Source organism: Chelonia mydas, chromosome 14 (genome assembly GCF_015237465.2).
Source record: "Chelonia mydas isolate rCheMyd1 chromosome 14, rCheMyd1.pri.v2, whole genome shotgun sequence".
NCBI lineage: Eukaryota > Metazoa > Chordata > Testudines > Cheloniidae > Chelonia > Chelonia mydas.
The window spans coordinates 35,688,664-35,712,370 of record NC_051254.2 but is presented as its reverse complement, the minus strand read 5'-3'; the positions used below and the strand labels follow the sequence as shown (position 1 = coordinate 35,712,370).

The window sequence follows — 23,707 nt, the reverse complement described above, 5'->3', positions numbered from 1 at the left end:
GTAGAGGGTCTCCTAGTGGAATTGGGAGAATATGCAGTCGCCTATCTGGACAATGTGGCTATATTTTCTGATTTGTGGGCAGAACACCTGGAGCATCTACAACAAGTTTTCAAGCGCATCAGGGAGGCAGAACTAACTGTTAAGGCTAAGAACTGTCAGATAGGCTTAAACAGAGTGACTTACCTTGAACACCAGGTGGGTCAAGAAACTACCAACCCCCTACAGGCCAAGGTGGATGCTATCCAAAATTGGCCTGTCCCAAAGTCAAAGAAGCAGGTCCAATCCTTCTTAGGCTTAGCTGGATATTACAGGCGATTTGTATCGCAATACAGCCGAATCGCCGCTCCACTGAGCCCTGGTCTACACTAGGACTTTAGGTCGAATTTAGCAGTGTTAAATCGATGTAAACCCGTACCTGTCCACACGATGAAGCCATTTATTTCGACTTAAAGGGCTCTTAAAATCGATTTCCTTACTCCACCCCTGACAAGTGGATTAGCGCTTAAATCGGCCTTGCCGGGTCGAATTTGGGGTACTGTGGACACAATTCAATGGTATTGGCCTCCGGGAGCTATCCCAGAGTGCTCCATTTTGACCGCTCTGGACAGCACTCTCAACTCAGATGCACTGGCCAGGTAGACAGGAAAAGAACCGCGAACTTTTGAATCTCATTTCCTGTTTGGCCAGCGTGGCAAGCTGCAGGTGACCATGCAGAGCTCATCAGCAGAGGTGACCATGATGGAGTCTCAGAATCGCAAAAGAGCTCCAGCATGGACCGAACGGGAGGTACGGGATCTGATCGCTGTATGGGGAGAAGAATCCGTGCTATCAGAACTCCGTTCCAGTTTTCGAAATGCCAAAACCTTTGTCAAAATCTCCCAGGGCATGAAGGACAGAGGCCATAACAGGGACCCGAAGCAGTGCCGCGTGAAACTGAAGGAGCTGAGGCAAGCCTACCAGAAAACCAGAGAGGCGAACGGCCGCTCCGGGTCAGAGCCCCAAACATGCCACTTCTATAATGAGCTGCATGCCATTTTAGGGGGTTCAGCCACCACTACCCCAGCCGTGTTGTTTGACTCCTTCAATGGAGATGGAGGCAATACGGAAGCAGGTTTTGGGGACGAAGAAGATGATGAGGAGGAGGAGGTTGTAGATAGCTCACAGCAAGCAAGCGGACAAACCGGTTTTCCCGACAGCCAGGAACTGTTTCTCACCCTGGACCTGGAGCCAGTACCCCCCGAACCCACCCAAGGCTGCCTCCTGGACCCAGCAGGCGGAGAAGGGACCTCCGGTGAGTGTACCTTTTAAAATACTATACATGGTGTAAAAGCAAGCATGTGAAAGGATTACTTTGCCCTGGCATTCGCGGCTCTCCTGGATATACTCCCAAAGCCTTTGCAAAAGGTTTCTGGGGAGGGCAGACTTATTGCGTCCTTCATGGTAGGACACTTTACCACTCCAGGCCAGTAACACGTACTCGGGAATCATTGTACAACAAAGCATTGCAGTGTATGTTTGCTGGCGTTCAAGCAACATCCGTTTTTTATCTTTCTGTGTTATCCTCAGGAGAGTGAGATATAATCCATGGTCACCTGGTTGAAATAGGGTGCTTTTCTTCAGGGGACACTCAGAGGAGCCCATTCCTGCTGGGCTGTTTGCCTGCGGCTGAACAGAAATGTTCCCCGCTGTTAGCCACAGGGAGGGGGGAGGGTTGAGGGGGTAGCCACGCGGTGGGGGGAGGCAAAATGCGACCTTGTAACGAAAGGACATGTGCTATGTATGTAATGTTAACAGCAAGGTTTACCCTGAAAGAGTGTAGCCAGTGTTTTATAAAATGTGTCTTTTTAAATACCGCTGTCCCTTTTTTTTTCTCCACCAGCTGCATGTGTTTCAATGATCACAGGATCTTCTCCTTCCCAGAGGCTAGTGAAGATTAGAAAGAAAAAAAAACACACTCGAGATGAAATGTTCTCCGAGCTGATGCTGTCCTCCCACACTGACAGAGCACAGACGAATGCGTGGAGGCAAATAATGTCAGACTGCAGGAAAGCACAAAATGACCGGGAGGAGAGGTGGCGGGCTGAAGAGAGTAAGTGGCGGGCTGAAGAGAGGGCTGAAGCTCGAATGTGGCGGCAGCGTGATGAGAGGAGGCAGGATTCAATGCTGAGGCTGCTGGAGGACCAAACCAGTATGCTCCAGTGTATGGTTGAGCTGCAGCAAAGGCAGCTGGAGTACAGACTGCCACTACAGCCCCTGTGTAACCAACCGCCCTCCTCCCCAAGTTCCATAGCCTCCACACCCAGACGCCCAAGAACGCGGTGGGGGGGCCTCCGGCCAACCAGCCACTCCACCACAGAGGATTGCCCAAAAAAAAGAAGGCTGTCATTCAATAAATTTTAAAGTTGCAAACTTTTAAAGTGCTGTGTGGCATTTTCCTTCCCTCCTCCACCACCCCTCCTGGGCTACCTTGGTAGTCATCCCCCTGTTTGTGTGATGAATGAATGAAGAATGCATGAATGTGAAGCAACAATGACTTTATTGCCTCTGCAAGCGGTGATCGAAGGGAGGAGGAGAGGGTGGTTAGCTTACAGGGAAGTAGAGTGAACCAAGGGGCAGGGGGTTTCATCAAGGAGAAACAAACAGAACTTTCACACCGTAGCCTGGCCAGTCATGAAACTGGTTTTCAAAGCCTCTCTGATGCGTACTGCGCCCTTCTGTGCTCTTCTAACCGCCCTGGTGTCTGGCTGCGCATAAGCAGCAGCCAGGCGATTTGCCTCAACCTCCCACCCCGCCATAAACGTCTCCCCCTTACTCTCACAGATATTGTGGAGCACACAGCAAGCAGTAATAACAGTGGGAATATTGGTTTCGCTGAGGTCTAAGCGAGTCAGTAAACTGCGCCAGCGCGCCTTTAAACGTCCAAATGCACATTCTACCACCATTCTGCACTTGCTCAGCCTGTAGTTGAACAGCTCCTAACTACTGTCCAGGCTGCCTGTGTATGGCTTCATGAGCCATGGCATTAAGGGGTAGGCTGGGTCCCCAAGGATACATATAGGCATTTCAACATCCCCAACAGTTATTTTCTGGTCTGGGAATAAAGTCCCTTCTTGCAGCTTTTGAAACAGACCAGAGTTCCTGAAGATGCGAGCGTCATGTACCTTTCCCGGCCATCCCACCTTGATGTTGGTGAAACGTCCCTTGTGATCCACCAGAGCTTGCAGCACTATTGAAAAGTACCCCTTGCGGTTTATGTACTCGCCGGCTTGGTGCTCCGGTGCCAAGATAGGGAGATGGGTTCCGTCTATGGCCCCACCACAGTTAGGGAATCCCATTGCAGCAAAGCCATCCACTATGACCTGCACATTTCCCAGGGTCACTACCCTTGATATCAGCAGATCTTTGATTGCGTGGGCTACTTGCATCACAGCAGCCCCAACAGTAGATTTGCCCACTCCAAATTGATTCCCAACTGACCGGTAGCTGTCTGGCGTTGCAAGCTTCCACAGGGCTATCGCCACTCGCTTCTCAACTGTGAGGGCTGCTCTCATCTTGGTATTCATGCGCTTCAGGGCAGGGGAAAGCAAGTCACAGAGTTCCATGAAAGTGCCCTTACGCATGCGAAAGTTTCGCAGCCACTGGGAATCGTCCCAGACCTGCAACACTATGCGGTCCCACCAGTCTGTGCTTGTTTCCCGAGCCCAGAATCGGCGTTCCACAGCATGAACCTGCCCCATTAGCACCATGATGCATGCATTGGCAGGGCCCATGCTTTCAGAGAAATCTGTGTCCATGTCCTGATCACTCACATGACCGCACTGACGTCGCCTCCTCGCCCGGTAGCGCTTTGCCAGGTTCTGGTGCTGCATATACTGCTGGATAATGCGTGTGGTGTTTAATGTGCTCCTAATTGCCAAAGTGAGCTGAGCGGCCTCCATGCTTGCCTTGGTATGGCGTCCGCACAGAAAAAAGGCGCGGAATGATTGTCTGCCGTTGCTCTGACGGAGGGGGGGCGACTGACGACACGGCTTACAGGGTTGGCTTCAGGGAGCTAAAATCCACAAAGGGGGTGGCTTTAAATCAAGGAGTATTTCAGGCAGGAGTTCATGGAGGGTTCCAATAAGAAATGGTGCACCTAAGTTACTGTTCTTATTGGAACAAGGAGGTTAGCCTGGCCTCTGATTGATACATGGCTAGATTTAGCATGCTGCACCTTCTCTGTGAGTGACTGCAGTGTGACCTAGAGGAATGAGTCCCCTAGACAGGGGAAGAGGCAAATGAGTACAAAACAAATCTGGTCTATTTCTTGTTTTGATCCACTCCATCTATCTTTTACATCTTTGGCTGGCAGCAGACGGTGCAGAAGGACTGCATGCCATCCACATCCCATGGCTGCTCACCATAAGACGGTTCAATAGGACTGACTGCCGGACTTAAGAGAATGACCTGGTCAAGTCACTAAAAATTTAGTCCCTGCGCCCATGTCTGCCCAGGCGCTCCTGATTGACCTCACAGAGGCGGCCAGGAGCACCTCGGACATGACGAGAACGGCTACCAGTCATATTGTACCGTCTGCTGCCACAAGGCAATGGGTTGCTGCTACTGTGTAGCAATGCCGTACCACGTCTTCCAGCACCCAGGAGACATACGGTGACGGTTACCTGAGCGGGCTCCATGCTTGCGGTGGTATGGCGTCTGCACAGGTAACTCAGGAAAAAAGGCGCGAAACGATTGTCTGCCCTTGCCTTCACGGAGGGAGGGAGGGAACGGGGGCCGGACAATATGTACCCAGAACCACCCGCGACAATGTTTTAGCCCAATCAGAGTGCTCCATTGTGACTGCTCTGGACAGCACTCTCAACTCAGATGCACAATTGTTTGCCGTTGCTCTGACGCAGGGAGGGGCGACTGAGGACACGGCTTACAGGGTTGACTTCACGGAGGGTTCCAATAAGAAATGGTGCACCTAAGTTATTGTTCTTATTGGAACAAGGAGGTTAGCCTGGCCTCTGATTGATACATGGCTAGATTTACCTCGCTGCACCTTCTCTGTGAGTGACTGCAGTGTGACCTAGAGGAATGAGTCCCCTAGACAGGAGAGGAGGCAAATGAGTACAAAACAAATCTGGTCTATTTCTTGTTTTGATCCACTCCATCTATCTTTTACATCTTTGGCTCGCAGCAGACGGTGCAGAAGGACATATTGCCTACCTGCTCACCATAAGACGGTTCAATAGGACTGACTGCCGGACTTAAGAGAATGACCTGGTCAAGTCACCAAAAATTTAGTCCCTGCGCCCATGTCTGCCCAGGCGCTCCCAGCCGACGTGGCCAGGAGCACCTCGGACATGACGAGGACGGCTACCAGTCGTATTGTACCGTCTGCTGCCACAAGGCAAGGGGTTGCTGCTACTGTGTAGCAATGCAGAACCGCGTCCGCCAGCACCCAGGAGACATACGGTGACGGTTACCTGAGCGGGCTCCATGCTTGCGGTGGTATGGCGTCCGCACAGGTAACTCAGGAAAAAAGGCGCGAAACGATTGTCTGCCCTTGCTTTCACGGAGGGAGGGAGGGAGGGAGGGAAGGGGGGACTGACGATATGTACCCAGAATCACCCGCGACAATGTTTCAGCCCCATCAGGCATTGGGATCTCAACCCAGAATTCCAATGGGCAGCGGAGACTGCGGGAACTGTGGGATAGCTACCCACAGTGCAACGCTCCGGAAGTCAACTCTAGCCTCGGTACTGTGGAAGCACTCCGCCGAGTTAATGCACTTAATGCACTTCTGTGGGGGGGGACACACTCGAATATATAAAACCGATTTCTAAAAAACCGACTTCTATAAATTCGACCTTAATCCGTAGTGTAGACATACCCTGACAAACCTAACCAAAAAGAAACAGCCAAATGCAGTTCAGTGGATTGATGGGTGTCAAAAGGCCTTTAACCAGCTTAAAGCAACACTCATGTCTGACCCTGTGCTAAGGGCCCCAGACTTTGACAAACCGTTCCTAGTAACCACAGATGCGTCCGAGCGTGGTGTGGGAGTAGTCTTAATGCAGAAAGAACCGGATCAGAAATTCCATCCTGTCATGTTTCTCAGCAAGAAGTTGTCTGAGAGGGAAAGCTACTGGTCAATCAGCAAAAAGGAATGTTACGCCATTGTCTACACTCTGGAAAACCTACGCCCATACATTTCGGGACGGCGTTTCCACCTGCAAACTGACCATGCTGTGCTAACATGGCTTCATACCGCCAAGGGAAATAACAAAAAACGTCTTCGGTAAAGTTTAGCTCTCCAAGATTTTAATTTTAAAATACAACACATTTCAGAAGCTTCTAACAAAGTGGCTAATGCACTCTCCCATAAAAGTTTCCCAGAAACAAGTGGTTAAAATCGTCCTTAAAATGTAAAATATATTGTTAGTCTTTATATTGTCAAGTAGTATATCTACAAATGCATGTGTCTTATTAATTCTGTTTTCTCCGAGAGCTCCAGGAAGAAATCACAGCCAGTGTTTCACACTATCTGTGATTTGGGGGGGGGGGCGTGTCATAACCATACAGCTAAGGGTAGCCTAGAATTCCTCCTTACCTGTAAGGGGTTAAAAAGCTTAAGTAACCTGGCTGGCACCTGACCAAAAAAAAACAATAAGGGGAGAAGATACTTTCAAATCTGAGGGGGAGAAGGCTTTTTTGTCTGTCTGTCTGTGTGATGCCTCTGCTGGAGACAGCTCAAGGAAGCAAGCAATCCAACTCCTATAGAGTTTGTAAGTAATCGAGCTAAAAAATGCGTTCGATTTTCTTTTGTTTTTGGCTTGTGAAATTTTGGAGGGAATGTATATTCCTGTTTTTGTTTCTTTTTGTAACTTTAAGGTTTTGCCCAGAGTGGGATTCTCTATGTTTTGAAGCTAATTGCCTGTGAGATTATCGTCCATCCTAATCTTACAAGGCTAGTTCTTTTATCTTTTTTTGTTCTTGTAATAAAGTTCTGTGTTTTTTTTAAAATCTGATTGGGGTTTTTAGGGTCCTAAAAACCCAAGGCTGGTCTGTGCTCATCTTGTTTATTCTCAAGCCTCCCCAGGAAAGGGGGTGTAAGGCTTGGGGGGATATTTTGGGGGAACAGGAACTCCAAGTGGTCCTTTCCCTGATCCTTTGTTAAATCACTTGGTGGTGGCAGTGTACCGAATCCCAAACACACACACAAAATTTGTGCTTGGGAAAGTTTAACCTGAGCTGATAGAAATAAGCTTATGGGGTCTTTCATGCAGGTCCCCACATCTGTACCCCAGAGTTCAGAGTGGGGAAGAAACCCTAACAAGGACACTTGGGCCAGGCCCCACCTTCACTCTACACACCTGTCCCCACCCCACATCTTCCACCAGCCCCTGGGCTGGGCTCCCCCACTTACCTGGAGCTGTCCCTGCAGGGGGAGTGTCCCTGGGGGCTGGTAACTCCTCACTTCCCCGAATCCCCCAGGGCGCTGGGCTATGGGGGATCAAATGTTAAGAGACCAGGCCAATGAGTTCTGGGAAGGACACTGGGCATTGAATGGTTGGGGCTGGTGGAGCTGGGAAGCAGGGGGAGCTGGGTCCTGGGGTATCGACTGTTTGGGGATGATGGGATAAGAGGCAAGGGAGAGCACAGGGGTAGAGAGGTGCTGCCTCTCCTCACTCACCCTCTCTGCCCCTTCTCCCTGACCCCTCTGCATTCAGACAGCACCACTGAGAAGGGCTGATTCCCACAGGACCCTTTGTGGGAGACAGAGAGATCCCACCTCTGCCTTTGAGCATCTGTCTATGGTAGGAAATGTGGTCGGGATTAGCCAGCGCATCTCTGTGACCCTCCACCAGGTTTCCTAGTGTAACCTCATCCTGAGCATCTTATGTGTAAGGCTAAGATTTTGTCATGGATATGTTTAGTAAAAGTCATGGACAAGTCACAGGCTCAATGATCAAGGGGGCAGCTCTCAGCCACCGTGGGCTGCGTGGGCACTCCACAGCTCTGAGCCAAAACGGGGTGAAGTCACGGAGGTCTCTGGAACTCACAGATTCTGTGACTTCCATAACACAATTTTAGCCTTACTTATGTGTTCTGACGCCCTATCAATTAACAGAGTGATTGTTAGTCCCTAAATTCCCCCTTTGGGGCTGGATTGTCTCATTCCCAGATAGTCTCAGATTACTCCAGGCCCTGCTAAAAAGCATTTAGTGTTTGTACATTTTCTGCCTTAGGGAGCAGAATTAACTAGATGCTAAATAAATGGGGAGCAGGGACAGTAAAATGTGGTGTTTTAGCTTCTGTGCTCTTTGAGGATGATGGGGTGAGTCCGAGGGATTCCCTCCTTCCCCCATCACCGTCATGCTCCACTCTCAACACGATAACATCTGTCCTAGCAATGGACAGTTTTACCTTCTCCTCATTCTACCCCTCTGCCTCTCAAGGTGTCACATACCAACGTGACCCTGGCTCTCCATGCTTAGGAATCACAGTTTTGATGTCTATGGTCTTAGTCAGACTCAGGAGGGCTGGAGAAGGAAGTGTCACAGACCTGGGAGTGGGTGGGGAAATCCCAATGAACCTCAAAGCAGAATTTGACATTTCACATCTTATAGCCCTGTTTCCACCTATTGGTAAAATTGCTTCCCGGCTTTTTCTAGGCTTAGTCCAGATCATTTGTAGATGGGAAGGGGTTTTTTTTGTCTTTCTTTCTCTTTTAGTATACTGCTGCTAAAACTTTTGCAACTAATACAACCGAAAAATGAGGCGAGAAGTGAAGCCGGTTTTGCCACTAAAGGTATATTTATTTTCTGGGTTTTTAATTTTAAAGGATCTGAAATCTGAGAACATGAATGTGTTTTATAGCCCACCCTGGACTGTAGGTTTTTCCCTCTTTGTGAAGGCCGTTTGGTCACATGCATTGATATTAGTTGAGTTTGACAGCATGTAACTCAGATTTATTGAGGATTTCACGAGACAAATGATCATTTGCCAGAATCGTCTTTTTATAGATTTTATTTTATTTTAATCTTTATCTAACCTTTCGTCATGAGATTTTTTTGTGTGTGGTTTGAACAATGAGAGTGGTCAGTATCTCTCAGCACAAACGCTGATGGTGCAGACTAGATCCAGACGCCGAGGGGCAGAGACTGAAATGGGGAATGAAGTTATTTCCTGCTCCCTGCAGAGATGTGAGATACGTTGGGAGGGGGACAAGGTGGGGGGAACAGAGCTGGGAAACTGCTGGGCTTGCTCCTCAGAGCCAAGTGGCTGAGGCTGCGAACTGTGAACTCGCTGCATCAGAGCCAGAGAGCAACTAGACGGGGCCAGTGAGTGTCATGTGAAGCTGCCCCTGAAATTTAAAGGACCAAAGAAGGATAGGGGACGTGGGCAGCATTTCCATATTGCTGAGATGCTGAGGTTGGGCACAGGGAAGAAGGGATCCGGGGATGTCAACACACTTGGGCAGCCTTGAAGCCAGGCTGACCCCCATCACTGTGGTCAGAGGAGGATGAGGAACCTGACAGCCCACCTGGTCTCCGCCTCCCACTCACCACAGTGTCCTGTGTCGGGATGACAGAGATTTTCTTTGCCCCACTCACCCCACACTGCATGCCTCTTGTTACTAACCCCCTGTGCCCTATGTTCACCACTTGCATATGGTTCTGATATACTGTGTACAATGGATGCCTGGTGAGGGATCTTTGGAAAACTCATGATCTGCTGAATGCTGTGCCATTGAAATGCATGTGACACCAGTGCATATAGAACGGTGAGATTTGCCTGTATGTTTGTTGCTAGGGTGACCATATTCCAGGTGCCCAAAAAGAGCACACTGATGAGGGGAGGCAGCTGTGGTGGGGAATCTGGGGGTAAAATTAGGGGGTATTGCAGGGGGTGCACTCATGAGGTGAGTGTGATGGGTTGGATCACAGAAAACCCCTTTGGAACTGCCAACTGATATGCCAAGACTACCTTGAAGCCCATTTTCCCTGGCAGCTTGGGACTTCAGAACCCTGCCTGGTTGTGCCAGACACGCCTGCCTGCTACAAACACAGCCCCAGGTCTGAACCACATCCCTCAAAAGCTGCAGGCTTAACTGAAAAGAGCTTAAGAAGTGTTCCTGTCTCCAACGCTCAGGTACCCAGCTCCCAATAGGGTCCAAACCCCAAATAAATCCACGTTACCTTGTATAAAGCTTATAAAGGGTAAACTCATAAATTGTTTGCCCTCTATAACACTGTTAGAGATCTGCACAGATGTCGTTCCCCCCCCCCCCCCGGTATTAATACATGCTCTAGGTTAATTAATAAGTAAAAAGTGATTTTATTAAATACAAAAAGTAGGATTTAAGTGGATCTAAGTAATAACAGACAGAACAAAGTAAATTACCAAACAAAATAAAATAAAACAGGCAAGTCTAAGCCTAATACAGTAAGAAAGTGATTACAGATGAAATCTGACCGTCAGAGATGTTCCAACAAGTTTCTTTTACAGACTAGCCTCCTTCTAGTCTGGGTCCAGCAATCACTCACACCCCCTGTAGTTACTGTCCTTTGTTCCAGTTTCTTTCATGTATCTTTTGGGGGTGGCGAGGTGATCTCTTGAGCCAGCTGAAGACAAAATGGAGGGGGTCTCCCAGGGGCTTAAATAGACTTTCTCTTGTGGGTGGAGCCCCCCCTCCTCTCTCCTACACAGAAGCCAGCGGCAAGCTGGAGTTTTGGAGTCACATGGGCAAGTCACATGTCCATGCATGATTCAGAACTTTACAGGTGGCAGCCATTGCTCACATGCTACCTTGAAAGTCCCCAGGTAGACTTCTTATGTGGATTGGAGTCTTCCAAGGTTCCATTGTCTGTTAAGTTTCAGAGTAGCAGGCGTGTTAGTCTGTATCCGTAAAAAGAAAAGGAGGACTTGTGGCGCCTTAGAGACTAACAAATTTATTAGAGCATGAGCTACAGCTCACTTCATCGGATGCAACATCCGATGAAGTGAGCTGGAGCTCACGAAAGCTTATGCTCAAATAAATTTGTTAGTCTCTAAGGTGCCACAAGTCCTCCTTTTCTTTTTATTGTCTGTTAAGTGTTTCTTGAGTGGGCACTTACCTTACAAATTCCTTTCTTAAGAAGCTGACCAAATGCCTTACTAAGGCTACTTAAAATCAAACAAATACACCACCAAGATTCATCGCTTCAAATACAAAAATGATACATGCATACAAATAGGATGAATATATTCAGCAGATCATAACCTTTACAGGGGTATGTTACATGGCATGCATAGCATGAAACATAGTCCAGTTATGTCACATATACATTCATAAGCACATGTCCGTAAAGCATTATGGGGTGCAATGTCACAGTGAGGGCAGTGCCAGTTGCTGTCATAGTGGCAGGGCACTGGCACAAGCCCAGAATGCAGCAGCAGCCGTCAGTCAGCACCTAGGTGCGGGGGTGCCAGGGTCTGGGTGGGCAGGGAGCTGGCAGCAATCAGCTGCAGATGCAAGGGAATGGACCAATCAGCTGTGGGGGCAGGGGAATGGACCAATTGGAAAGCTGACCAATCAGGGCTGTTTCTGAGCTGCAGCCCCTCTGCTCTGCAAAACCCCTGGATATTTGCTGTGATAGGAAAACCCCACTCGGCAGGCTCAAAAGTGAGGCTCTGTCCGGGAAAATCTGGATATATGGTAACCCTATTTGTTACTGAAATATGTCATAGTTCTGGGGAACCCCCACAGACTAGCTCCTCAGAGACGACAAAGGACTGACTGTCGGTGTTAAAACTATTATCTGGCCGTCCACCAATAGGAAGAAGGGGGGAAAATGAAATGTTCAGTTCATCTGTAGGACAGTTTGGAGCTCACGTATGCCAGACCTGACAGAGTCTGGTCAGATCTACTGACTGGACACCCAAAGTCTAGTTACTGCGGGCAGGGAGGCACTGGGTCATCACCCTCACCAGCCCCTACTCAGCCGGGGCTGCCTCCTACCTGCATTGGGTGGCAGCAGCTCCCAGCCCCAGCTCCATAGGCAAGTCCCCCTTGACAGGGCGTGGACGGGAGCAGAGCCTCGGGGGAAGAGGCAAGGCAGGGGTGGGGCCTCAGGGGAAGAGGCGGGGCAGGCGTGGGACTTTGGGGGAAAAGGCAGGGCAGGGGAGATTCTGGCACTCCTGCTGGACTACCTAGTTCTTAAAAATTACCAAGTTGGCAACCCAACTCACTGGCTGAAAGGCTGTGAAAAATATTATTACTTTTCACAGCAGCAGACCTACTAGATAAAAATCAATAAATCACCACGATTTTGATGTGTCTATGGGTAAGGGGACTGTTGGCCCCTTACTGAAACTTAGTGGGGTGTTGGGAGGGGCTTTGGTTGTTGTACCAATAAATTAAAAACCAGCAGGATCTATTAAAGGGAAAAAGGCAAAATACCACATTTATTGTGAATACAAAAAAAATCATAGTAAGCAGTTAGTTATAGCTTTAACATTCCATTCAATCTCATATTTATTCACACATTCACACACACACACAGGTTCTGCGAGGTTGTTATCATAGTTACCAGCCTTAGAGTTGCTCATGCCAAGCCGCTGGCCAGGTGGCCTGGACATGAGGAGGGAGCAGGGCCTTGTCAGATGCTCATCTGATGCTCCTGGAAGTTGCTTTGCAGAATCAGACCCCAAAGTTCTCACTTTTTAGAGTCTGTTTTTATAGGAATTTCTTCCTATGCCAGTCTATGGGAATTGCTTCATCATGCTGTTGCTGAATCAATCAGCAGATAGCACATTCCTGACGGCTCCAAGATGTTATCTTGTTCTTTGGTTCTCCCATTCTTGAGGCTGTTGGGTGGATTCCAGTCTGCCCTCCGGGGGTCCTCCAGTTATTTCCACTTGACGCCTTCTTCAGCCGATGGACACTGGATTCTTAGGCTGGCACCTCCCTGATCATTCAGTTATTATCCACACCAAGCATCCATCCACATACATCCTCTATCTCTATTTTAATCACAATTGTTAATACAACAAAAGGGCGGGGAGTCTCTGGGTGCTGTTTCTATTGTTAGAGTATTGCTTTGAGTCTCTGTGAATTGCTTTGAGAACAGACTCTGTCATAGAATGTACTAACACAATTAGCAGCTTGCAAGTTTCACACACAGAGGGAGAGAAACAGTACCAAAAACCAAGAGACCTCTTAATTAGTAATACCCTGGAATTTAAACTATGGGGAATCAAACTCATTTGTGATTTTAATACAGAACTTCTTTAATATGATCCAACATGGTTGGCCCTCTCCCAGTACCAAAAGACAGGAGGAAGGCCAATGAGAAATGAAGACCCTGAGACTCGTCCCCAGGGCCAATGGGGAGAGGCTAACACTCTAAGTTAGCCTCATTGACAGCACAGGCTGGCCAATGAGGGAGTCAGGAGTCCGTCCTCTGTGTGAGCTGGAGCTGCCTACCAGAGAAGGGCAGAGCTAAGGGGAGAGTAGCAGCCTGAGCTGGGCTGGAGGCAGAGCAGCACCAGCAGCAGCAGCGCTGAGACAGAAGGAACATCCAGGCAGGTTTTCACTGGGTCCTCCAAACACGCGTGTGCAATTTAGGGGGCTAAGGGCCAGTCGGATTTCCAACCCCCCTCGGTGCCTAACCCCGGTGATTTCACAGGGAGTCAGGCGCCTCCCTTTGGAAATCCCAGCAGGCCCCTCTCTGCATCCTCAGGCACTTCAATCCCGCTGCCACACTGCCCCGAGTCCCTGGCCCTTTCCACGCCTCTGCGCTCGACTGAGGAGGTGCTAGCACTGGGCAAAAGAAGCTCAAGGCAAGTGGTTTTTCTTTGTCGAATGACAAAATGCATCCCCCGGCCCCATTCCCAGTCTGCTGCCTTCACATGCATAGAGGGCTGGGCCTTTTCCGGCTCAAACTTGCCAAAATTAATCAACTCACAACGCAGGGCTGAAACGTTTCAGCCCAAAAAGGAGACGTTGGAGGGAGCTGGAAGCCAACAGGAAAGGGCTTGCAGAATGGAGGTGCCCAGGCAGCCAGAACTGCTAGCACCAGCTAATAATCTGTCTGCACTGGTAACAATTGAGAACAACCGGCAGCTCTCGGCAAGCTCGCCATTGCTCGATCTCCATGCACTTTACAAAAAACGGTCAGCTTCATTATCCCCATTGTACAGATGAGGAAACTGAGGCACAGAGAGGGGTTGTGACTGGCCCAAGGTCACTCTGCAGGGACAGAGCTGGAATAGAACGCAGGCGCGCTTCATCACAGTCCATCTGCCCAGCCACACCACCCTTTCCGGAGATACCCAAGCATAGGCGTCGGCTCCGTGGGTGCTCCGGGGCTCAGCCCCCTCCCGATCAGCGCCTCCCCCTCCCCTGCAACGCCGTCTGCCCGCCACGATCAGCTGTTCTGTGTTATGCAGGAGGCTCACAGGGGGAGGGGGAGGAGCGAGGGGGCGGCGCACGAGGGGGAAGGGGTGGAACAGGGTGGGGAGAGGCAGAGGGGTTGGAGTGGGGGGCGGAGTGGGTGTGGGAAGAGGTGAGGCAGGAAGGGGTGGAGTGGGGGGAGGGCCTGGGTCAGAGTGGGGGTCGAGCATCCCCTGGAGCATTGGGAAGTCGGCACCTCTGTACCTAAGTCCCATTGGTGTGACTGTGCCCCTCCCGCACCCCCTGCTAGCTCCTTGCAGGCTCACTCACCCTGCTGCCGCAGGACCCCACTCCCCTGCTGCACCAGGCTCTGCAGGGTGTCCAGACACTCTTGTTTCAGGTACCACCGGACGTACTGAGCCCGCGTCTTGCCCATCTCCCAGCTCTGCTTCTGAGGGAAGGCCGCCTGTTCGGCCGCGACCCACGTCCCCGTCTGATCATCAAAGCTGATGAAGTCCCTCCCATCGTAGGCGTACTGGAACCTCGGGTCCACGAGGGCCTGGCCGTTCAGAGCGCAACCCACGTGAACCTGCTCGGTGTGAAACCCTGGAGGCGGGGGAGGGAGAGAGCTCAGACCGGGCGTTGAGATCTGGGAAACGTGTCCATAGGGTGGGGTGGGGTCAGTGGGGTGCTCGGCTGGAGCAGTGACACCGGCGCTTTGCCATCTCTGACCGGTGCTGAGTGAGCGACCAGTTCCAGAGGACGCTGAGAAGCAGGAGGGTTCAGAGCAGAACCATGAGCAGGGCCCTCCTCGTTCCCCATAGATTTCCAGGCTCAGCAGCTCACAGGGTCTGGCCCAGCTCAGAGACTCTCAGCCTGGGGAACAGTGTCCCACAAGGGAAGAGCTGGGAGCCCCATTGCTGGAACCTTTCCAAAAACACTGGAGATGGCTCTGGAGAAGCCCCTGCCCGGTCGGAGAGTGAGGAGCTCTTGGGGGCTGTTTGCAAAGGAAATCCCCCTTTGGAGATATTCTCTCCCCCTGTTTCTGCCTCTCCCCAGACAGACAGGGGAAGACACCGAGGAACCCGAATGCCACTCACTTGCTCTCGGTGATGGGATGATGGATGGCGGATGTTCAGGGTCAGCAGACGTCCCTCACCCTCCTCCTCACTCTCCAAGCCCAAGGCAGGCTGGAGAGGGTGGTGACCTCAGGAGTTACCCTGCCCAGCCAGCAGGCAGGGTGATGACACTCGGGCGATTGACTAGCTGTGAAAACAAGAGTCTGTCTGATTGCCAAGGGACGGAGAAACTCAGCCAGCAGCAGGGGGGTGCAGAACACTGCCCTAGGGCGGAGGTGACAGCGCCTCCAGGATCCTGACATCCCAGCACTTTACACACCTTCCTGGAGCCTCCCAAACCCACTGGGCTGTAGCGATGGGACCCCAACCCTACTGATGACAAACGGGCCTCAGCTACCAGCTCAGGGTCACACCGAGTGTCAGAGCCATGGATGGCCCCCTTCACTAACCACTGCCGCACACTCCCTCCCGCAGCTGGCAATTGCAACCAGGCACTAATGTCTGGTCCCCCTGCCTTTGAGAGGGAGTGTCACTCCTGCTTCCATTGCTGCCTATTGATCTGTGGGACTTTGGGCAAGTTGCTCCCCCTTTCTATGGCTCTCTGGGACTCACATCCCTGAATGGGCTTTAAAAAAGACAATGGTTAAAGTTTGGCCCCAACTAGTTCTTGTTTCTCGAGACTAGCCATTTTAGCAAAGTTTAGAATTCTTGACATTCAACACCTGGAAACATCCCTTTCTCCTTCGCAGACGGCCTTAACATCCCTTATCGCACCCAGGCTCCCTGCTGCCTGGAGTTAGAGAATTGACCCTATTCCCATTGGACCTACCCAAGGTGTCACACAGCAAAGCGGTGAAAGAGCCAGAAAGAGAAGACAACACTCCTGACTCCTGTTCTAACTAACAGACAACAATCCCCCCACCCGGAGGCAGGGATAAAGCCCAGGAAATCAGGTATGAACATTTTCATGGAAACCGTTTTCTGTCTGAAAATCCATTCAGATGAAACCACTTTGTTTCCTGAAATCATAGCAAGTAGGATGAAAATTCTTTGCAAAAATATTTGTTCGAAAACAAGAGCATCTCCTGTTCATCACAGTGCATTAAACTGTCTCGTCGTACACAAAGGGGAGACACTATGATCTAGTAAATTAGATGAGATGCTTCAGTCTGAGCTAAGTCGTTGCTGCTCTTCACAATTTCAAAAGAATAAAATACAAATCCATTACTCCTTGTTCTGTCATCAGCTACCACTGAGAACAGTCTAGATCCATCCTCTTTGGAACCCCCTTTCAGGTATCAAATCCCCCCTCATTCTTCTCTTCCGTAGACTAAACAATCCCAGTTCCCTCAGCCTCTCCTCATAAGTCATGCTTTCCAGTCCCCTAATCATTTTTGTTGCCCTCTGCTGGACGTTTTCCAATTTTTCCACGTCCTTCTTGTAGTGTGGGGCCCAAAACTGGACACAGTACTCCAGATGAGGCCTCACCAATGTCGAATAGAGGGGAACGATCACGTCCCTCGATCTGCTGGCAATGCCCCTACGTATACAGCCCAAAATGCAATTGGCCTTCATGGCAACAAGGGCACACTGTTGACTCATATCCAGCTTCTCATCCACTGTAACCCCTAGGTCCTTTTCTGCAGAACTGCTGCCTAGCCATTCGGTCCCTAGTCTGTAGTGGTACATGGGGTTCTTCCGTCCTAAGTGCAGGACTCTGCACTTGTCCTTGTTGAACCTCATCAGATTTCTTTTGGCCCAATCCTCTAATTTGTCTAGGGCCCTCTGTATCCTATCCCTACCCTCCAGCGTATCTACCTCTCCTCCCAGTTTAGTGCCTATTTCCAAGCCTGCAGAACCTAGAGCCCTCCCCACAGATGGAGCAAGGTGAATGGTGTGTGAAGGAGAAATAATACAGACAGGGCAATACCCTGCTTCTGACCCCTTGACAGCTGGAGAGATGGGGATGAGTTAGCCTGTCCATTTCTGACTCCAGTGTTCCCTTGAATGGGGTATGGAGATGCAAGTCTCTCTCACACTGGCATAGGCGCCGACTTCCCCTCTTTTTCATGGGTGCTTGATCCCCCCTCTGTCCCCAGCCCTGCCCCCACTCCACCCATTCATGAGGCCCTGCCCCTTCCCCATCTCTTCCCACCCCTTCCTCACCCCCATTTCAACCCCTTTCCCAAAGTCCCCACCCCAACTCCTCCCCCTTCCTGCCCATATTCTAATTCCTTCCCCAAATCCCTGCCCCAGCCCTGCCTCTTCCCCGGAGTGTGCCACGTTCCTACTCCTCTCCCCCTCCCTGAGCATGCAAATAGCTGTTTGGCAGCGGCCGAGTGGGAAATGCTGGGAGACAGGCGCAGGAGTGTGGACGCATGTGCTCGGGGGGAAGAAGAAAAGGTAGGGCAGGGGAGCACCCACGGAGTCGGCACTGATGCACACTGGAGCTGTGGACTATGCGACCCTCCTCCTCCAATCTAACTGACCAGGGAAGAACCTGACCAGATTCAGACATGGAGATCCCACGGCTTCCATTAGTGAGGCCACAGGAATCCCTTACCCAGCGAGGTCACCATCACATAGTTCTCCTGCATGACGTCCCAGTAGAGGGCTCTCTGACCGCGGTCCAGCAGAGCCCCCTGCCCCTGGGTGAAATACACAGCCACCTCCTCGAAGGTCACCGGCATCTGGAACATCAGTTCCCGCATTCAGCACCTGCTGCCCCAGCCGCAAATCCACTAGTGATGGGGGAGGAGGCCCAGAGGAGCAGAATCCCACCCCCATTTAGAGCAGCCAGGAGGCTTCAGGGGATGGGAGAAGGTGAGAGCTCCTTGTCCCCCACAGCACACGGAGCAGGGCAGGGTCTTCTCATTTCCCACCCGCCTGCCAGCCACAGGCTGATACGGGAAGCAGAGCTCTGAGCCGGGGACAGGGACAGGAATCCCGACAGCTTCCCTTCGTATTTCACAGCAGCCTCTGGCCAGTGGGGTCAGGCTCCAGCACTGGGAGTCTGGTCACTTTTCCCAGCTCTGCCCAGGGGGATGTTTCCCATTTCAGAAATGGGGGGAATGTTCCCCCCTCCCCCCACCCGCCAATGGGCCTGTTCAGAAAATCAGGCTCCAAGTTGAACGTGCCCCAGCAGGTTTGTCAAACGTTGTCCCCTCCCTGCCTCCCCCTGTGTGTTTCCTCCCCTCCCCCTCTGCAGCAAATCCCCCCTGCAGCTCCCTGAAAATCCCCTACCTGAGCTGGCTCCTTCACAGCCATTTCCCTTCCCTGTCCCCTGGAAGACGGGAGGATCTGGAGCAAAACGTGGACGTGATTCCTCAGCCTGTCAGGGCGAGAGGGGCGACGGGGGAGGTTTCAGAAGGGGCTTGAGTCCATTTCACACCCCGATTCCCCCCAGGCTCCCTCCCTGCAGACAGACACTCTGGGCTCTGCTACACTAGGAAAACCCTCAGTCACTTTATTACAACACAGACCCGGCCCCTCCCACCAGCAACTTAACGCCCCACCCCCACCCCCGGGACATAGTCTCTGAGACAAATGCTAGAGAAGATCAGAATAAAATGAGCCACTTTGGGGGATTTCCCCTGATATCGGCCCCGAGGGCAGCGCGTCCCCCCAGCAGCGCGGGGATTCGGCCGGGGCAGGATCTGGATTTTCCTCTGTCAGTTCCTCCCCTTGTTCCCAGGAGAGTCAGGCTGCCCAGGGGGATGCAGGGAATGGATCCGGGCGGGTCTGGGAACCTCCCTCTCCACTTCTTGCTCCTGCTGCCGCTTTCGCTTTCATTCCCCTTCCTGTCCCCTTCCCTCTGCCTGGGAGAACTGGGGACTGTCCCGTTCCCATGCGCGTTCACTTTCCAGTGTGAGCCTGGCTGTGTCACTGAGGGCAGCAGCTCTGGAATCCGCAGGCATGGGGGAGCCCCCTCCCCATCTGGTACAAACTCACCAGCAGGTCCCTGAAAGGGGCCTGTTGTGCAGAGTCACCTTCCTGCCCGGCCCCAGCCCTTTCCCCCGGGGTCTCTCCCAGTCACCTGCATGTTCTGGCTCAGGGGCTGGTGCCAGCAGAGCCCGGGGCTACCCTAGGAGCTGGTTCCAGCCACCGGAGAAAGTTGTCAGTCCGTCCCGTACCCCGTCTTGGACACAGAGGGGGGTTAATGAAGGTCTCTCCTTGGCACAGACCCCGCTGGGGAAGCAGCTGCTGCTCAGTCTGGGCCCCAGATCACACTGCAGAGTCATGGATATTTTTAGTAAAACTCAGGGACAGGTCACATGCTGTAAACAAAACTTCATGGCTCGTGACCTGTCCATGACTTGTACTGTACTGCTCACTAACTCTTGGGAGTGCCGCAGGTGCTTGTGGGCGGGAGTGGCCCGGGGGGCACCACGGGTGCTGGGAGTTAGTGGCGGTGGGGGGCTCCGCGGGTGCTCAGGGGGATGGTCTAGGGGGCGCTGTGGGTGCTCGGGTGGGAGCAGCCCAGGATCCCCGCTGGTGCTGGAGGGCGGGGTTGACAGGGCTCGCAGGCTTCCTACCTGGCTTCTCAGAAGCAGCGACATCTTCCCTCCCTAAGCTTCTAGCTTCCATGACCTCCGTGACAAACTCGCAGCCTTAATCATGAGCAGACAGAAATAGACACCAGCCTTCTCTGCCTTAGCAGTAACCAGTCCCCCAACCCTCCTTCTGAGACAATTCAGCAGCTGCGGATTTCATTGGCCCACCTGGACTCACACCAGAACAGAACAGAACCAGGTTGAACCGATATGCTCAACTGACCTGGAACCAGACTCAAACCAGTATTTCCCCTCTTCCTCAGTGAATCTGAATTGAACTTGGAAAAAAAATGGCTACCTGTTGAAATGAAGTTTCAGCAGTTTTTCAGCTCAATATTTGACAAAATAAAATAAAACCTACTCTGATCTCACTCAGGGTAAAACAAGACAACAAAACAACACCCAGGCATGTGATCGCTACCGGTACGGCCTGTCCCAGTAGGAGAAGAGAAGGGGGCAGCCCACAGGAGCAGGGAGGGAGGGGGGAGAGAAGTGGGGCTCCCTGTCCCAGAAGTTAACATTAACTCTTCAAGCCCAAGGGAAAAGGCTGCTCAATTCTTCTTCCCCTTAGACAGGCCTCCTCTCACCTGTCCCCACCCCTTGGGGCAGCTCCTCCCTCCAACTGCCCCAGCTGAGGCAGGCCCCAGGCCCCAAATTCAGTTCCCCACTGAAGCAAGCCACAGGGCTCACTCCCAACCCCCTCCCCCTTCTGCCACTGAACCCGAACCAAACCCCAATTCCACTCCTTGTGGCTCGCAGTGACTCTGGTTGGACACCGAATCCTGAGCAGAAATCAGACCAGCCCCTGTTCAGTGCTGTCAACCCAGGAGACAGACCCCTCAAATAAGAAGATTGTTTTTAAACACAAACATGAAATTGGGAGCGGGGTGTGTGTGGCGATTCTGGGTGGACATTTGCCTGGTAAATTCTCAGCCCTCCTAGGTAAATCTTCTGCCCGCCCCCTATCTCTGGGTGATCAGCTTTTCTAAAGGCAAAAGTGGGAAACATGCAGGAGCCCCGCCCCTCCTCTCCCTGAGGCTACGCCCCCTGCTCCACCTCTTTCCTCTGAGACCCTGTCTCCTGGCCAGGCCAGAAGTCCAGCTGTAATAACACCTGCACAGGGAGCCTGGGCTACTGCAGGGAGCCCCAGACCCTCCACCTGCCCTTGGCAGGGGGCTGGAGGGCCGATTAGGGTGACCAGATGTCTGATTTTGGACTGGAACACCCGCTTGAAAAGGGATCTTGGAGGCTCTAGTCAGCACCGCTAACCGGGCCGTAGACTGGTGCTGCGCAGCAGGGCTGGCTGGCTCCCTGCTAGCCTCCGCGACATGCGGCTCAGGGGAAGCACCTGGTATGTCTGGCTCCTAGGCTTAGGGGCGGCCAGGGGGTTCTGCGTGCTGCCCCCAGCTCCCGCCCGCAGACGCAGCTCCCAGTGGCCGGCTGGGTCAGGGCAAGGGACGAACTAGCCCCACTCGCAAGCACTCAGCAGGCGGCTGTTGAGGGGTCACGGCACGCACTTCTGCCTCCGCTGCCGGGCATCTTCTCCTCGTGTGGCTGGGCTCCAGTTGCGGCATGTGCCATGCAGCGACCTCGCAGTCTGTCGTCCCATCACCAGCACCAGGAGTTTGAGGTATAGATCTTCGTCTCCGAGTGCTGGGAATGGGGCTGCTGGAGGGAAGGGCAGCACTTCAGGTGCGTGACCGACCCTGGGTGCTTTCTTAAAGAGAGTGCGATGAGATCAGCATCAGGAGCTCCTGCTCTCCTGACACAGCCCAGGCAGGGAACGTGACGTGCGTGCAGGGAGCCCCGACCTCGCTCCCCCTGCTCACAGCCCCCTAGGGGGGTGCGGGGCAAAGGAGCATCAGTCCAGTGGGGGAGCGAGCAGCAATGCCAGCTGCTCCATCCCTGCATCCAGGTCAGTTTCCCCATGTGGGTGCAGGAAGGGGATGCAGAGCTTAGGGGCAAGGAGGGGGGTAGGAGTTGGGGTGAAGGGGGCACAATGTAGAGGTTAGCGTGCAGGAGGGGGCAGGGTTAGGGACAAAGGGGGCTCAGTGCAGGGATTGGGGTGAAGGGAGGTTAGGGAGGCAACTGGGGTGAGGGTGCTCCATGCCCACGGGGGTCAGAGGCACCAAAATGCAAGTTCACCCAGGGTGCCATTTTCCCTGAGGCCGGCCCTGACACAAGACTGCCTATCTCGGGGCCCTGTGGCGACTCCTGTGCCAGCACCTCCCCCGTCGGGCCTGAGAAAGTGTGTGGAGAAAGATTTCAGAGTAGCAGCCATGTTAGTCTGTATTCGCAAGAAGAAAAGGAGTACTTGTGGCACCTTAGAGACTAACCAATATATTTGAGCACAAGCTTTCGTGAGCTACAGCTCACTTCATCGGATGCATCATCGGAAGGGGGGGGGGGGGCTGGAATTAGCAAGCTGGCAACCCCAGTGCCCACAGCATCCCCCGGCCCATCTGCCGGCCCCCCAGGGCAGGCGGAGAGTCTGGGACTCCCCACTGCAGACGGGGCAGCTCTTATTATGGCCTGGATCTAGCTTCTGGTTGGCCAGGGGGCAGGGAAGAGGAGGAGCAGGGGGCGAGGGCTCGAGGCCAAGGGGGGTCCCACCTCAATCCCACCCATGGGGAACAGGCTGGCGCTGCCCCGGAGCCTCGGGCAGGCGCAGAGCCCTGGCGCAGGGAATCCGGGACAAATGGTGTCGGGAGTCCTTCAGCCCAGGACCAGGACTTGAACTCTGCACTTCAGGACTGTCCTGCCCAGTTCGAGAGGGACGGTCACCCTGCCCATCCCCCACTGCTGGTCTGACCATTTGTAGGGGAACAATCCCCACTGGCCGCTGGGCAGGGCAGCCCCCTCACCCTCCCTTACCCCACGGGGCAGGGGAGCTGCCTTGTATCTCTCCCCACCCCTCCGCCGTCTCCCTGCCCCCGGGCTCTCCCTTCACCGGGCAGCTCTTTACACAGACTCCCCTCCCCACATCCCCCCCCTTTCCCTCCCAGAGCCCCCCCCCAACACGTCTTCCCTCCATGCCAGCCTCGCTCCCGTCAGCCCCATAATCCCCGCTCTGTCCCCCGATCACCCTGCATCGCCCCAACCCCCCTTCAGTGCAACCACCGCCCCTGCCCCCGCCGCATCCTGCCCCCGCATCGCCCTCCTGCCCCCGGCCTCACACATCCCTGTTCCCCGCTCTACCCCCCCGTTATCCGCACCCCCCGCCATTTTCAGCCCCTTCTCGGCTCCCCCCCCCCCTGAACCCAGGTGTCACTGTCCCAGCCCCAGCCCGGCCCGGCTGTCCAGCCCCGCGCACACCGGGAGCTGCGGCAGCTTTCCCGGGCCCGGGGCAGGGAATCGCAGCCAGCTCCGCTGGGAGCAGCCCGGGGCCAAACCCGCCCCCTGCAGCCCGGGGGTGACGGGGGGGGGGCGGGTCTCTCTTACCTTCCCTCCGAGCGGGGCCCCCCGGGGCAGGGGCCGGGCCGGGAAGGGGCCCTGGCCAGGCTGAGGGCTCTGCCCTGGGAGAGGCTCCCGGGGAGCAGCGGGCAGGGCCCGGCTGGAGGTTCCCCTCTCCCGGCTGCAGCCCGGGCTCCGGGCTCCCAGCACCAGCCGCCGGGGCTCGGGGATTTTGGACGCACAATCACCGCAGAGGCTGCGATTCACTTCCTGCTGGCTGGACTGACCCCAGCGATCCTCCCACCTAGGTGCTC

General features: G+C 53.2%; 1 long non-coding RNA gene across 4 annotated transcripts; it reads right to left on the bottom strand.

Moving 5' to 3' along the window:
* Positions 1 to 10,311: 10,311 nt before the first annotated feature.
* On the bottom strand, positions 10,312 to 23,707 carry LOC119567746. Of its 4 annotated transcripts, none has more exons than XR_006285731.1 (5): positions 23,442 to 23,707; positions 18,691 to 21,668; positions 15,469 to 15,634; positions 14,699 to 14,974; positions 10,312 to 10,890 (listed from the first exon to the last, which is right to left on the bottom strand). It is a non-coding gene; the product is annotated as an uncharacterized LOC119567746 (long non-coding RNA). The 4 variants fall into 4 exon arrangements; XR_006285733.1 differs by lacking the exons at positions 10,312 to 10,890; positions 23,442 to 23,707 and having other exon boundaries at positions 14,470 to 14,974; positions 18,691 to 18,778; positions 19,399 to 19,676; positions 20,224 to 22,933; XR_006285732.1 differs by lacking the exons at positions 10,312 to 10,890; positions 23,442 to 23,707 and having other exon boundaries at positions 14,473 to 14,974; positions 18,691 to 18,778; positions 19,399 to 22,927.